Source organism: Bombus bifarius, unplaced genomic scaffold (assembly GCF_011952205.1).
Source record: "Bombus bifarius isolate JDL3187 unplaced genomic scaffold, Bbif_JDL3187 scf7180000008244, whole genome shotgun sequence".
NCBI classification, from domain to species: domain Eukaryota; kingdom Metazoa; phylum Arthropoda; class Insecta; order Hymenoptera; family Apidae; genus Bombus; species Bombus bifarius.
The window spans coordinates 746,273-761,142 of record NW_022884538.1 but is presented as its reverse complement, the minus strand read 5'-3'; the positions used below and the strand labels follow the sequence as shown (position 1 = coordinate 761,142).

The window sequence follows — 14,870 nt, the reverse complement described above, 5'->3', positions numbered from 1 at the left end:
GAGAATCGAAAGCTGCGTTCCAAAGATATAATTATGAAGCGATATTTTTCAAAGTTCCTTGAACATCCTCAATTTGCGCCGTACGTTGATTCAAGCGACAAAGAAAACGTACAATTTCGAAATTGTGGCGACGCGGAAGAAATATATATGTGCTTGTCAAGAATTGCAGAAACAGCGCCATCGTCTGATGGTCGATGGTGCGCAGGAGTAAATGAATGCGTTTCGAGGTTAGGTTATTTGTAATATAATTCTCGATATTCGATTCGATATGTCTAATTGAACAGTTTGAGAAGAACTTGTATTTGTCGTAGCAGCTTTGTTCTTCTTCGTTAATCAATTCGACTATGCAATTTTTCAACATAACGATGAACGATGGCCAACCGGTTTGAAGGTTAGATAAAGAAGTTACAGCGGAAATCAGCGTACATTAACGAACACAGAGAACTACTGATGGCGAGTATGTTGTTCGATCGTTAATTATAAATACCGCGTACCTACCATACATGTTCTTATTCTGTGTAGATATATATATTTTAAAAACGACCGATGATTATATCAAATGTATTTCATCTTTGTGTTAATCTACTTTTTACAATTAACACTATATAAAGTCGTCTCATTTTAAACAATAACAATCAATAGAATAGCGTACATGCTTACTTGCTGTGCATAACCATTAGTTTATCTTTATTACGATAATAATCAAATACATTATCTTCTTATTTTTAATACATGAATTGGATCTTAATTTTTTAATATAAAGCTTCTTACGGTGATTATTAAATAAACGTATTTTTTATTTAATACGTAATGAAATTGAATTTATCGTCAGAAAATTCCGTAGCTAATCGTTTATTTCGAACGTGCCATTGTGTTTGCCTCTTTCTCTTTATCGCATTATACACACATATATATTTATTTATTTCATGACGTCGATCAGTATCATTATGCGTCTGTAATGAAATTATAGTCGATGTATATATTCATTCAATGAAATTTATGTACAGTATTAAGAAACGCATGCAAGAAAAAGTAAAAGTTATTTCATACTTGAACTAGTAAACGAAAAAATATGGCATTTAGGTTAATCCGCGTTACTAGACGTTGCTAGAATGGGAGGCACGTTGTCCGTGTTCAAACGAAACTTTCAGCGTAATGAAATTTGAATTTAATTAGGTAGAATGAAAATTTAGTTTTATTAATTATTTGAGTCATAACCGGAAAGTAACGACGCAGTTTCACGGCGTTCACGCCGATATGCACGAACTCACTCGTAAGTGCAGAGATCGCGGAGAGGCATGAACAAGGCTGATCGCGTATACATATTTCGAGGAATAGGTGCGGCAATTATCGCTTCACGTTAATTTTTGGTGGCTTTATAGGTGGCTGCATTGGCGTAACCAGTCAATGATTGATCGGCTGGAAATCTCGGCAACGGTATACCGGCCAGAATTAACCCTTGAGATACACTCCGTATGTCTCACGGGCCCTTCAGTCACTTGAAATTATCGGCGAGCACGGTGAGTAATTGCACTTTCAATTGGTAAATTATTAAACCCGTCGCATCTCGTTTGTTACGTCCGTGTTTTGATTGTTATTGAAATCCGCTACGGATTTCATTCTTTCTCCCTTCCTTTTTTTTTTTTTTTTTCGATAATCGTACATCCAACCATATTCACCGAATTAATAACAAGAACCACAACAACGACAGACATTCGAGTTTCATTTTTTTCTTCCCTACGAATATATGAGTACGTTCTTTTCACGTCGTTAATTAACATCTGCCCCGAACAATCTTGTGTGATTTTGCATGTTTTGTACGAAAGCGGACTTTTTAATCGAGTTCACAATCGGGAAGGGGTTATTAAACGATTTCGAAGCGTTCTATTACATTTTACGAGGAACGTCTAAAAGTTGTTTTACTGTTGCTGATATTGAGGTTACGCGACTATGCGGTTCAACGCCGGCTATTTCAAGTATTTTAGTGCGCTCGTTATTCTGTTCGTTTGGCGGGCCGGCGCATAGAAATAGCGAAAGAACACAACTTTTTTTTCATTCGTTCTTGACCTTTCGGGGAAAAACGATCGACCCCGCTCCGCGTTCCTGTCGATGCAACCCTGTCGGTTCGTAGGGTAGAGGATGTAGGATATCGTTCGCGCGACATCAGTGTCAGTCACTTGTTGAATGTCGGCCAGCATGTACGGATGAGCATCCGGCGTGCGTCCTTGCAGTGTTTTTCGCTGCAGCCGCGCGCATTTCTCCTCTCCATTCGTCTGAGGTGTTGTACGTTGCCTGGTAAACTCGGGTCGCCGTATAAATACCGGCGCACATTTTCACAGGCAACCAGCTTCGTGAAACGGAAATAATTTTCTCGGCAAATATCATGGATTCTTAAAAATATAGTATAGTGACATTTTAATTAATTAACGTTATAACGTTCGAATAGAAAATATCTTTTTACCTTTATGTCGCTCTATACAAACGATATACGTGCACGATAATGGAATACGAAAAACGTGTTCATATATATTTTATATACGAAAGGCAATATTATAGTATATTACAGTTTACACGTAAAATTATACGAAATGGATTCTCTTTTACTCTCACGGAATTATAGTGCTGTTTGAACGTTATCGAAATTCGTCATTGGATTTCGATTCGAGGTTGAGGCGGAAGGTGAAAATTGGCCATTTTTGGAAACACAGGCGTCGCTCGATTCACGTTATCGCGCTTTCCCATCCCCCCCCCCCCCCCGTTTTTACTAAATAAGTTCAAATATCAAAATCTTCAAGTTAATTGGAAATTTCGCGGAAGGAAATATTTTTCTTCTCTTAACCTATTAACCAGATTATTCCTTAATTAGAAACTTGCATAATCACGAAACAAAAAAGTAAGAAAGATAAATCAATTTCACTTAAGTCAATTTACCCTTTCCACATTTAACCATGACGTGATTTATCGTTAACAGAAATACCTAAAAATATTATGAATCCTCGAATGAAGAAATTATTACGTCGAAAACAGATCGATACGGCGAATGACGAATATACTCGCCGTCCTCCCTATCTACCAGTTAAATACTTTGTTTTATTTATTACATTACGCTGTAAAATGCTCGATAATTTATCAAGCGACACCCATACGCGGGTTAATAATTCTTTGAACTATCTCGAGCAGAGGATTAAATACATAATGGCCGTGGATTATTAACCGAAGCTAATCACGATTTTGCGGCGATATATTTCGCAGGATGACTTGGTGGGATCGTTATTAATTGATTTCGAGAACGGATCGACCGCAAATTTATCCGGGCAGATGTAATTCGGGCTTCTGAAATTGAATCAAGACCGCGCGTTCTATTTTTAAGTGGACGTTCCGATGCACTCGGACGATGCGACGAGGCAGAGAATTCTCGTCCTCGTCGTTCCGCCACGGGACGTCGACAGTTCGCGATGATGTTCTACGATGTCTCTGGCGGTCGTTCTGCAGCGTTACATCGATGACGAGGAACGTGAGGATTTTACAACTGGAAAGATTAAGCGGGGATCCGCGGATGATTTTACCATTACGTTAATGACCCGCACCTCCGCGCTTTCGGCGAATTAAATCTTAGCCCCGCTGCACTGTTTGCGCCAAACGGTAGTTTAGCTTGGGGCTTCCGCTGGCGAAATTTCTGTCTCCACGAAAACGTACAGTTGGAGTTTATGTAAGAGGAATTTTGACAGACGCGTGTGCAGCTGAATTCGATATTCACCTAATTAACCCGAAGGCTTATGTGTTGCGCTGGCGTTATATCGCGACGTTAATTGCTAATGCGCCTGTATTTGCTTGCAGAGTTTACGCGAACGAATCGAAGACAGTTCGATCTGTTATTCGATGGTGGAAATTCGAACTTTGATCCGACACTGACGCAACGTTCATGATAATTTCCTCTCGTCGACTGGACGTGGCGAGGCCAAGTCCATCTTTTTGCATTTTTAATGCTGTCACGCAGTGCAAATAATGCTACGCCTGTTGACCTGCTTATACGACAAGACCAAATTAACGTCGTTTGTATATTTTGAATTTCTTTGAATAATCGTTTATATATTCGTGGGAAATTCAAAGATACAACAGCAAAATGCCTACGATATCCAAAGTATGGCGTTGTGATATCTGGATGAAGCGATGAAAAATCCTCCTTCAGCTTCTCCAAGTAGTGAAAATTAATTTGCGATGTCTTCGTGTCTCTTTGTTTATTAATTAGAAAGTGTCGAGTTACGATTCACGAAATACTCGCGACTCGAGTAAAAAGTATTTCCTACTCTCTAGACAGGATTTCGTTAACCGAGGAGTTCACGGTTTGATTAATTTAAATAATTGTATTCTTACCAGCGAAATCACAAAGCTTTGAACTTGGTGGCCGTAGGACAAATCCGAGAGATCTGGTTTTTATAAATTTCCTGTATTTTATACATTTTCCAAAAGACATATTCTATAGCTTGCCTTTTGATAAATTATTTAAGTAGCGAAAAGGATGGCGGGTAATTGAAGATTAGCCCGAAGCGTATAATGGAATTTCATTCAGCTTTTACGAAACCTGCGTATGAATGTTACTACGGGGAGAGATGCAGAACTTTCTGTTGTTAATGTTGCATGTCCCACCCACGAAGGGATGTCATATTTCGATCCTTATTTCTGTTAAAATGGAAACATTGCAGGCAAATAAAACTTTTATCATAAATATTACAGAGCTGCACTCTGACGAATATTTCATATATCTGGCGACTTAACTTTGTAATATGCTAAAAGATGTTTCACAATTGCCTAAGCAGTTTTATAAATGTATAAAAACGCAGCAACGGCACAATTACCATGTCCTTTGTAATATATCAAATTTCATAGAAACGAAAAAACAATTTATCGTTTCACTCGTAATATGCTTTCTAACCATATTAGTACGAACTTGATTACAATTTCATCATAACAAATGATAAGTCTCTGCGTTATACTAAACTTTAACACAAATTACACTCGAATGTACAGTCACTGAATGTTCGGTGAAAACAATCATGACACGTTGGATCAACTAGTTGATTAAAACAATCTCCTAACACTGGCACGCTAATATACGTGTCGATAATCCATACAGTTATCGAATACAACGCTAACACGATGGTTGTGCGTGCGATGGTTGTGCTGGTGAATCGACTGACTCTATCGGTGAACCGAGCAACGTACGGGGTCAAAGCATTGTACTTGAAAGAAAAGGCGTCTGGCTTTTTAGCTAGTTACGGAAGCCTTTGTACCCCGTTTTGTAGGTGCAAGGTGGCTTAACCGCGGTCTTAAAGGATTCTATTGTCACCGAGGGTTGCACTTGTTTGCTGAAGTCGACCTTATTCCGACTCGTCCGCATTTTTAAGCTACGTGTGCGTAGATAGGACGAAAAGGGTGTGCGTAACACGAGCTCGACTTTAATGTGACCTCATGACCCTTTAAAAGGAGACGACCTCTTCTCCGCAGGCGAACTTTGATTTCTCCCTTGGAATAGCGAAAATCGATTTCAAGTATAGCGCATTTTTTCTCTTGTTCAGAAACGATACATTTTTAGAAACATTAGCCTTGAATGTTACAGCAAAGCAGATAACAATTGTAGATATAACACGGGTGGAAGAAACTGTCATTTGTCATCTTTTTGTCAATTTTTTTCTGTTAAAAAAATACCTTTTATAAATACTTTTTACCATATCCGTGTCTTCTTTTGTAGTTTATTTTTCATTCTTTCATCCTCGGTGCGAACAGAATTTCTCCTTCGACAGATAATTTTTATCGATGGCGGCTTTGCAGGAATAAGCGTTTCTTAGTATTAGCGACCAATCTTCCACTCTTTGACGAATTAGAAATTACTCGTTCTAGCAGAAATAAATGTTCATCGGATTAATAACAAAGTTTTCTTCCTTCAAGTTCAAGTACCTTCACCTTTTTGGCCAATTAAAAATTATTCATTTCGACATCATTCATCGGTTTAATGATAAAATGGGTATCGATGACATTTCTTCGAGTTATAACATTTTCAGCTTCCTGATCGATAAATAATATTCATCCTGGCAAAGAAATATTCATTGGATCAATAAGAAAGTAGATCATCGACAAAGGCAAGGCAGATCTTCTTTCTTCAGGTTCAAACTTTTCAAGTTTTTTGGTCAATTAAAAACTATTCATTTTAACAGGAAGAAATATTCATCGAATTGATAACAAAGTGTTCTTCCTTCAAGTTCAAGCATCCTCGCCTTTTTGGCCAATTAAAAACTATTCATTTTAACAGAAACAAATATTCCTCGGATTAATAACAAAGTGTTCTTCCTTCAAGTTCAAGCTCACCTTTTTGGCTAATTAAAAATTATTCATTCCGACAGAAACAACTATTCATCGATTTAATGGTGAAATAAATATCGATGACAAAGTAGATATTCTACTTTCTTCAAGTCCTTCTGATCAATGAAAAATTATTCGTTCTAGCAGGAACAGATATGTATTGGTAATAAAGTAGATATTTTTCCTTCGCTTTCAAACATTTTACAGCTTTACAATCGTAGTTCTTGGAAAGTTTGGTCATTGATCGGCGAAGTCTACGATTTCGTGGTTGAACGGGCCTAAGCTTGGTCGAAAGGTTGTGCGACCTACCTGAAGTGTAAGGGTCGAGTTTACTTCGAAATATTGGCGCCCAGTGGTATTTGTAGCCTAAGTTCAGAGAGCCGGGTTCAAACAGGTCTGAACCCTCGGTCCCATGGCCCATTATCCCGAAAGGGCCTTCGAAATTCCTTTAGCCTGTGGAATTGGTAGAGTCGAAACTTTGTGTCCCCGTATCCGGTGTGGTCGACCCTGAGCTTCGACTCAAAAGACGTTTCACGTGTACACGTAGCTGAATATATTTAAGCCTCCTCGTCCGATTTTTCTTCTTCGTTCGTCCGTCTTGGAAATGCAGGTGGAAAGAACGTAGAGAAGCGATTGGAACGAACAGAGAAATTTATGTGACTAACATATTTCTAATCTCTTCGTCAATTTGTTTCTACATTAATGAACACTGTCGTAAATCATTTTTTATTCCTTGTTTTTTATCCAATTCATCGCTGTTATGTTTATACGCGGTTACTTCTTATCTCTCCTTTATTCGTTTTATGCGTTCATTAACGTGAATTGTAAATTATTTTTTATTTCCTGTTTTGTAGCCGATTCTACGCTCCTTATATTTACGTGACTCGTTCTAATCTCTTCGTCATTGTGTTTCATGTTCATTAATAACGAGCTCTATTGTAAATTATTCTTTATTTGTCCTTTTCTACCCAATTCGTCGTTGTTCTATTTACGCGACTAATTTATCTGACTAGTTCTAATCTCTTCGTTGTTTGTTGCCTCGTTAACGCGCGATATTGTAAATCATTTTTATTTCTCGTTCAGTAGCCAATCCTTCGTTCTTGTCTTATATCGATGTTTCATTACAAGGTTGTAGCTTTAAATACATATAGTGCAGCTAAGACGTGTAATATTAAATATATTTTGAAATAGTAGAAGGTCGTAGAATCAAGGTTTAATCTGTGCCTGATTTACGGTGACGTGGCTTAGTATAATAATAAGATAAATGTTTCTGTTGTTCAAATACTCCAGCTTCGGTCTTGAACAGCACATTTTGGTTAATTTATACGAATGATATAAATACAGCTATTTCTCCAAAATAAAAGCACGTAAATTGTGCAAGAAGCAAAATGATTTATTAACGTGCTTCAAGTAACTAACGATTATTTAACAGAGAATTTCTAATTTCGTAAGAGACGTATTAAACGCATATACACGTGAATCAATACATGTAAATACACTAACATTTAAAACCAAATGTAACTTTATGTAACCAAACAATTCACCTGAAACTAATTTCCTAACAATTTTTTAATTTCACGTATCAGTTTTATTCGCCTAACGAATCGAAATGAACTAATTTCAAAAATATCCTAAGCAACCAAACAATTTTTTTTTTTATTTAATTCTTTTCATTCACAATTTGTCCAATTTGGACACTTGGTAGAATTTTTTAACCGTTCCAAACAATTGGCTAACATTTCCAAATTTTCTACAGAATATACTACATCCAACATCCGAAACATAATAATCAGACATTTTTATGCGAATTCACGCGTTTGAGAATATAATTAAACAAATAGGATCTCGGTAGAAAATTGCGTTCCATCGATCAACTATTATAAAATTATTGTATCAAAGTATCGTATCGTATAGTGGAAAACACTATGCTTTTGGGTATTTCATACACACGCGTTTTGCAGAATTTTTCGCTTTCGAATCTCCTGCAAACGCAGAAAAATCCGCATTCTAGCGGTTGCGTGTGTAGCCAGCGATGCAATATTTAAAATAACAACGCGATTTCACGGCAGTAGTGTTCAAATATGAAGAGCGTAGGTGTTACATGACGTGGATATTATGTAATAGTTGTTTCGTTTCATCGTTCAGACGGCTAAGGAATATTCACTGGTGTAAACTAATGTGCAGTGTTAAACGATCGCCTATCGTCTATCGTATCATCGGAAAGTTAGGACACTTAGCGATGATACAGAAATGGACTTGCTTATCATTGTGCAAACGTTCTCGCGCCAAGCGACAAGTAGGACGCGGCTCCTGGCGAAAAAATCACACGTGTCATCCTATTACGTAGCGATTACCTGTTTTTTACGTAATGTGTTGCTTGGTATTTGTGCCTTAAGAAACCAGAAAAAAGAAAACAATCGAACATGTTTGTTCGTGACAAATGGAGGAACAATATTCTTATGGCTTTTTATAAGAAACACCTTGTTTTCTAGAAATATCTTCGAACATCGACGCTTGTTCTTGCAAACTATCATATTCTACGATAAAGCTGCAGCTGGAAACCGAACGACGTAAAGGCGGATTAACGAGCAAGATTAAAGATTCCTAAGGAATTATCGAAATCTTAGAGAAATGAATAATAATAATCAATCAATCTGCTATTAGCTTCCTGTTTAATTTATCCCAGATAACTTTAACGGGATGTAGATCAGAAGATCGTGTGAATTGATACGTGTACGTAATTGCTAATCCACCGTTTCCCTACAACTCCAGCAAATATCTTTTGTAAATAACTTTCTTATCTGTTTCCTATCGAAAACTGCACGATCTCGTCTTACCGTGTTATTCTGCAGCAATTTTTATCGGCTAATTATTTTCCTGCTAGTAGTGCCTCTGTTATCGCATTCTTCGCCAGACTAAGAGATCTTCTCGCGTAGCTGTATATCTATATTTTTGTCTTTTATATAGAAATATCGAGGAGCGATAGAAAATTTGCCAATTGTTACACAGCTCTTTGTCTCCTTCTTCCCGGCGTTTTATTCTTTTTAACGCGATCGTACGCATTAGGGTCAGTAGGGTGCCGCCACTTTGTGTCACCATCTTGATTCATTACGCAGGAATGCTGGATTCGTGACTGGAGGTCGTTAGCACGAAAACCTGTCCGCACTTTTGATGAATTATTATTTTTTCCCCATTAATGCTCATTCCACGCAATGAATACGAAATGCGGCCGGTCCAATTCCAGATATACGCGTGTGCCGAAAACACGTTATCGATCGTAACACGGGATGTTGCTGCTTGAAAAGAAATGTTAATATCCAGCGTATATGTTGAATTAAAAAAAAAGAAGAAAAAAAAAAACGAAGCGAGAAGAAACTTATAATTTAGCAGGAATTACGTACTCAGGACGGAGTTTTCGCTTACGTAACATTCAGCCTTAGTTCCATTTCTCTTATTTTTCGAAGCTCAGGTCGCCAGCGTTTATCAAAGAGCCAATGAAAATGATTCGAAGCGGGCATTTCACTCTCCATTTCGAGTGGAACCGGTACGATAGCTGGAACCGCGATCGATTTTTACAGTCAGGTTTGTTATCGTAAATTCTCATTAAACCGACCGTAATATTCGGATCGAGCGGTTTCCGGATGCCGGTGGGCACGCGTAAATCCGAAATTTACTTTTAATCTGCGAAAACAGGGCGAGGAAAAAAAGAAGCGGGAAAGAGGAGGAGCAGGAGGAGGGCGGGAGTGGAGAAAAAAAAAAGAAAAGGTTAGAGAAAAGAAAAGAAATGGCGGTTCTTCGTCATGCTTAACCACGGCAATTTTTCAGCAACGCTTTCTGGGTCAGAGAATTTTCTTTCCGGCTTTATTCACGACGCGGTAATTGCATCGTAGTCAAAAAGTCAATTTAATTAAGGAACAACGAGCGGTTGATGTAAGGCGACGAGACCGCGGCATCTCTCGAAAAGAATGCGAAAAAGAAAAAAAAAGGAAGTAACCTTTAAATTTTCATAGAGGCCACTTTAACTCCTCAATTTTCCGCCAATAATATCGTCCACCCTTCCCATCTAACTCTCTGCCGTACTCGTACAACTTTTCTCATCGTGAATAACGAAAGATAACGATATTCTTCCTTCGAATTAATTTCGAAAGACTGCAAAGACGCCGAAGCTGACTAGCTACTAGCTGGCAACTAAATAAAGAAGAACCAACGGAAGATGGAAAAGGGTAGCGTAATTTTTGCGAGAAGCCGGTTCTACCCTTCGACCTGCTGGTGATCGTGACATCGGACGAAGGTAGCCTGTTCTACGGAAAAGTTTCCTCGATCGGGTCCCCTACGTCGGTAAAGCAGCAGTGGCGGCCAGGCAGGAAGTTAGAAGGGCGGAGGGATGCCCTTTTAGGGTGGTCGGTTTTAGGGCGACTGTTGGGAATCCCGAGGAGCTTCTCGAGGGGGAGTTTTTTGTCGCGTTTGTATTCTCGCGCGGCGCCGAGGGGGCGCTTTTTAAGCACCGTCGACGTGGTACGACTACAACGAGAATCCAGTCTCCGCCTTTAATCTGTGTTACTCAATTTTTTTCCTCTACTACCGAGTTTCCCGATGCTCGGCTTTTCCCGCGCTTTTCGTAATTCGTCCGCTGTTAATCTTCCATCGGCGCAACCTTTCGCTCGATTTCGACGAATTTAAATCGTTCGATTATCATGTTATTCCACTTTGCTGTTGGATCGTCTGATCCATTTGCCCTGCTTCAGAGGACTGGTCGTAGGTGCAGTAAATGACATCCGAATTCTTCGTGGAGTCTATCGAAAATTTACTGTTCGAAACGATCGGTGAGAATAGCAACGCAGCCGAACCGGCTGGCAGCGGAAACGATCGACGCATCGAGCATAGAAAAGAAGACTAAAAAGGAAACACCCAGCAGATCTCATAAGGGATACAACCTAACGAACACGAAGATGGTATAGCCACCCACATGATAACCAAACAGCCAAAAAATTCTACCAAATGTCCAAATCGGACAAATTGTGAATGTAAACAACTAAATAAAAAGAAAAAAAAAAAGATTGGTAGACAATGTTACTTCGCAAACATCGCGTCTTACGTTCTTTATAACAGAGGAGGAAAGAAAAAATTGTTTGTTCGGAAAAAACAAATAAGAAATTAAATTATTTTATATCTCGTGGAATTCTTTAAAATGGTCGATGCAATAAACTGATATAGGTTGACAAACGGGTCAAACGTGACCTCTCACATCTGAAGAATACTTTTTTTTTTATTTATTAAAATGTACAATCAATCCTCGCATTGAGAATTTTCAGTAATTTTTTCTGACGTGGCGCAGTGACGTGGCTAATTATTTATAATAAGTTAATACTTCATACATTCTCTATAACAGAGGAGAAAAGAAAAAATTATTTGTCTGGAAGAAACAAATAAGAAATTAAATTATTTTATATCTCGTGGAATTCTTTAAAATGGTCGATGCAATAAACTGATATAGGCTGACAAACGGGTCAAACGTGACCTCTCACATCTGAAGAATACTTTTTTTTTATTTATTAAAATTTACAATCAATCCTCGCATTGAGAATTTTCCGTAATTTTTTCCGGCGTGGCGCAGTGACGTGGCTAATTATTTATAATAAGTTAATACTTATTATAGATAATTTATAAGTATTATAAATAAGTGAATATTACTTAATTTAGATAATTAATTGAATCTAGCGGGTCTGAAGAATACTTGGCGACTGAAATAAAAAGCAGAATTTCTTCAGCGTCTGTCGTCGTATTAAAATTGACCAGAGTCGAGTCCAGAGTCGTTGGAATCGAAGAACATCTTGCGTATAGTAATTTCTTTATTCGCATAACCTTCCTATGTTATTTCACTCGTTAACAGTCGCAGCACGGAATTACGGAAATACGAACGGTACAAACTGCACAAACTTGTTCGCGTTTTTTCATCCTATTAATTGGCTAGACTCGACTCGTCGTTAGAATTGACAATCTCTTGGACATGGCAATTTCCTTCGTTTACGTAACTCTGACACATTATTTCGCTGCTTGATAAACTCGTTACTATTTCGAGCCCGGAATTACGAAACTACGGAAGTACGAACGACAGAAATCTGCTTTTTTTTATCATCCTATTAATTGGTCGTTCCGATCGAAAATCTTCTGCACACGAGCTTTTTCATTATCTAACTTTCACACGTTACTTCGTTGCTTGATAAGCTCATCGATAGTTGGACTGCCTGGTATTAGGAAATTTATTTGTTTTATCGTCTTATCAATTGGTTACAGTCAACTACCTTGGACCCGATGCTTCCTTTATTTACGGAAACTTTACGAATTATTTCGCCATCGAAAGCTTAAGCTCTGCATTACGCAAATACGAGCACACGTTTCAAGCGTCTTCCCTGCGAGTTTATTTCACGCGACATTGTTGCAAATGAAATATCAAGGCGCGCGTTTACGACGCTAATTTGTGGCGAAACGGGCCCGTTAGCTTCTGCCATATCCGCGTCACTTTCTCTCTATCGATGCGCATCTCTTGAGCTAACGCTACAGCGTAATACAGTCATTAAGCAGCGTAAAACGTCATCGATACATACCATCGCGTATTAGCCGGTTCAGCGTATGAAATAGCCTCTCGAGTGCAGGTGCTAATTTCGGCTGGCGAGGTGATGTTAATGGAACAGCGTGATCCGATGAATTTATTGATACGAGACATTTCTTACTAACAATTAATTCCATATATAGCTCGTAATAATTGCTCAGGCTGTTAGTCCAACGTCCGAAGCAATGGATATTTATCGAGTAATTAATTGAACGATAGGAAAAAGTTGCTCGCGTCATGCTGCTACATGATCGTATATAAATCGCTCGATAAATCATTTCCTTGCCATTGACGAATATAAATGGAATTCGATGGCCGAGATATAAAAGAAACGGAGCAATCAGAAGTGGTAGGACATTTCCAAATCCAAATTACGCGAATTGCATGGTAATTTCTGATCGATTTGCTTCGGTCGATCAGAAGAAATAATTGACACGAAAGTAGGAAAAAGAACAGAGTCGGACCACATGCCGTTAGAAATAGAAGTACGAGGAAACGGGGAAAAGAAAGAAGAAGAGAAGAAGAATGGACAAACGAAAGTGTGGAAAAATACTTGGAGGAACGTAAAGACCGGACCTGCGATGGAAGAACAGTAGAAGAAATGTGGACAGAAATGAAGAAGACAAACGAAGCAATGCCAAGGAAGAAAGTGAAGATAAGGAAATTGTGGAAGGAATAAGGAAGATAAGGAAAGTGTGGTACGACAAGGAGTGGAACGAGAGGAAAAGGGAGATGACAAAGTTTATGAAAGGAAAATGCAGTAGAGAAGCGCTCGTAGAGGAAAAGAAGAAAGGAAAGACACGAAGAAGAAGAAATGGAGAAAATCAACAGGATCAAAACGGAACAGGAAGCGTGGAAATACATAAACAAATCTAGAAGAAGAGAGGGTATAAATGAAGAAGAATCACTTTATGGAAATTTTAGAAGAAACAGAGCACGAAGAGGGCAGAAAAACGGAGGAGCTTCGAGCGCAGGAGGAAATAATGGAGGAGAGAGAAGACAATATAGAGAAGGAAGAGGTGATTTACCAACTACTTCGGTCGATCAGGATCTAAAAGTAATATTATCGTAGAACGTTTGAGAAAAATTCGAAAAACTCGAACGGGAGCACATTGGACCAATTTTTCATTAGCTTCCCAGTGAAAGCCACGCAATCCTCTTTCGTGGAACAACCGCAACGCTAAATTCGCAATCCGTCAACGCGAACAAACTCGTAAAAAAAACCCCCTGAAAATTGATTCGACTTCTTTCAACTTTCAAGAAAGCCTATCGAACGAGCAACTTAAACGAACTCTATAAAAGCGAAGCTCTTGGCCAAAGGAATCACCAAAAGGAAGAAAGAAAGATAAACGAAAAGACAAAGGATGAAAGACCTGTCTACTCTTGCACGTGTCAACCAGGATACGTTCTCGCGCAAACGTCGTAAGCGAGGGGCGTGCGCAATGAAAGTCTGCGACAGGATAAAGTTCCTTATTATCCGGAAGGAGAGCGAGTCCTTGTAACTCTTGTAAATTCTCTCGGGGGCTCGGCGTTTACGAACGTTGGACTAATTTCGTCTGGCGTGTCTGAACGACGTCGTATCAGAATAAACCCGTTTGCCCGAAATTGCGGCGCATCACGTACGAGCGCGTCGCATGCCGCGCGTAATCTATGCATCGGGCGCATCTTCTCCGGGGCAATAACTAGGCAACCTCGTCAGCGGAAAAGGGCCCGGGCATTTAGGGCTCCACCGGCGGCATTGTTATCCGCGTGCAACGGCTCCTTGTAATTTTCCGCATTGTCCAGGTTTATCCTGTATCTTTCTTGAAATTCCCGCGATCCGCGTGCTCGTTCATCTCATTACCGGGCACAGTCTTCGCCGGTGCTCGCCAATCTGCCATTTCGCGGTGTCTCCTCTTCGGTA

The 14,870-nt window shown here is 39.1% G+C and overlaps 1 long non-coding RNA gene across 1 annotated transcript; it reads left to right on the top strand.

Moving 5' to 3' along the window:
• The first annotated feature begins 102 nt into the window (after nucleotides 1-102).
• On the top strand, nucleotides 103-3,391 carry LOC117211798. The gene is made up of 4 exons (XR_004488334.1): nucleotides 103-227; nucleotides 315-457; nucleotides 1,383-1,520; nucleotides 3,253-3,391. It is a non-coding gene; the product is annotated as an uncharacterized LOC117211798 (long non-coding RNA).
• Nucleotides 3,392-14,870: the final 11,479 nt, after the last annotated feature.